Source organism: Canis aureus, chromosome 10 (assembly GCF_053574225.1).
Source record: "Canis aureus isolate CA01 chromosome 10, VMU_Caureus_v.1.0, whole genome shotgun sequence".
Classification (NCBI taxonomy): domain Eukaryota; kingdom Metazoa; phylum Chordata; class Mammalia; order Carnivora; family Canidae; genus Canis; species Canis aureus.
Window position 1 is genome coordinate 41,122,981 of NC_135620.1, and position 2,304 is coordinate 41,125,284.

Here is a 2,304-nt window from a genome sequence, read left to right on the forward strand (position 1 = left end):
GATCCACTCATTCTTGGGTTCCCTACTTGACTAGAGCTCTTACCCAACAGCAGAATTTCAATAAATGTTGACCCGGAATAATCTGCATCCTGACTAGCATCTTTCAAAGGCTATATTTTTAAAAAATATTTTATTTATTTATTCATGAGAGACACAGGGAGAAGCAGATTCCATGCAGGGAGCCTGATGTGGGACTCCATCCTAGGACTCCAGGATCACGCCCTGAGCCAAAGGCAGATGCTTAACCACTGAGCCTCCCAGGTGTCCCTCAAAGGCTATATTTATTTGACATCCAAAGATGCCCTAGGCACTGGTGATACAACGAGAAATAAAACATAGATTCTGCATGTGAGGGAACCACAATGGAGTGGGGAAGGCAGCCTGGTAAAGAGACAGGTGCATCCCTAGTGAAGCAGTGAGGGTAAAGATATGCAAGGATCTAGGGGGTGCCACGTGGGCACAGGGACCCCAGGGGAAGAGTGAGTGTCAAAGAAAGTTTTCTGGGTAGTGCAGACTTGTATCTGCCCAGTTTGGGAATTAGGTAGGTCAGCAAGTAAGGCAAGAAAAAACCAAACAGGTATTAGGGCCAGAATACCATTAAAAAAAAAAAAATATCTTAATTGCCCATTATGTATTTGTAGAATAAATTCTGTATAGATACATATCTGTACACACATGTGAAATGTCTCTGGCAATGTATAGTATATAATAGTAAGTATACAAGGAATATTTTTGAATATTTTATTTTAAAAGATTGGTATCTTGCTGAGGTTATAACATTAAATTCAGTTCATTTGAATGTGTGGCCATGAGATTCTATTCACACTGGCTAATGAACATTGCACTATTATTATGTTTTTAGCACTAGTTTGCAAACGTTTATTAGAAAGATAAAGCAACATTGGCAAAAAAGATTTGTTCTTTTTTAAAAAAATTTTGTTTATTTGAGAGAGAGAGAGACTTGCGAGTGCTAGCGGGACGGGGGCGGCGGGGGGCAGAGGGAGAGAGAGTGTCCTGAAGTAGACTCCCTGCTGAGCATGGAGCCAGACTTAGGGCTTCATCCCAGGACCCCAAGATCATGACCTGAGCCAAAATCAAGAGTTGGCTGCTTAACTGACTGAGCCACCCCGGCGCCACAATTTATGTCTGTTCTTAAAATGGAATGCATTATAAAATCGTTGTGAATATGAGTGACAATAAAATATACTCACCAATGTATAGCCTACAGCATAAAAATGTGTCTATTTTTGGGCTATAGATGTTCTGTAAGGCAACCACGCAAACATCTTTATCCCTTTATGTCTGGAATGTTATGATTCTAAGAAGACATAAACATAGTAGGCACCAGTCTAAACTGTGAAGACCAAAACACTGATGTGATATTTCATCAACAATCAAGGATATTTAAAGTGAATGTTTCTATGATGGATTTAGATACACAAAGTTCTTAAAGCGTTGTTGTGGGGGAAAAGAAGAGCTGATACATGTGAACAAATTTAAAAAGCAGTTAGCTAACACATTCTCAGCAGGTTATTTTCTCAGGGAAGAGGCCCAAAAACTAAATCTTAATAAAACCTGCTTCTCTCATAGGATCAATGCTATCATATAGGGTTATGTTTCTGACAAAGGGCCTGATTCTAATGTCTATGAGCTATGAAGACTTTTAAATAATTAAAAATCAATTAGGCAGACATCAGAGTAATGATTTAAAATTATATTTAACATGATACAGTAGTATAAGGTATTATTCAATGATCTCATCTTCTCTGTAATTTAGTTTATATTGCAACAATGACAAATTCAAAGAATTCTTGTATTGAGAACATTTTTAAACACAAAGAAACACTGAGGAATAGATCATTTGAATTGTTCTAGATTCGTTAATCACCTAGATTCAACAGTTTTATAAATGTAAAAAAGCATTATGTACAAGCAATTACACCTCCTTGTAAGTATGCATATATTTTATTTTTACCCATATTAAGGTATAATTTACATATCATAAAATTCATCTGGGTTAAGAGTGTAAGTCATTGATTTTTCACCATTGTGCAGCCATGACCCAAATCCAGTTTTAAACATATCCCTCATTCTCCTCAAATTCCCTTGAGCCATTTTTAGTATGTTCTAGGTCCTTTGCATTTCCATGTAAATTTTAGGATTGGCTTGTAAGTTTCTTTAAAAAAAAAATCATGTTGGGATTTTGTTGAATCTGGCAATCAATTTGGAAAGATTGTCATCTTAACGAGTGTTTTTTCATAGCTGTTATAACAAATGACCACAAGCTTAGTGGCTTAAAAGAAC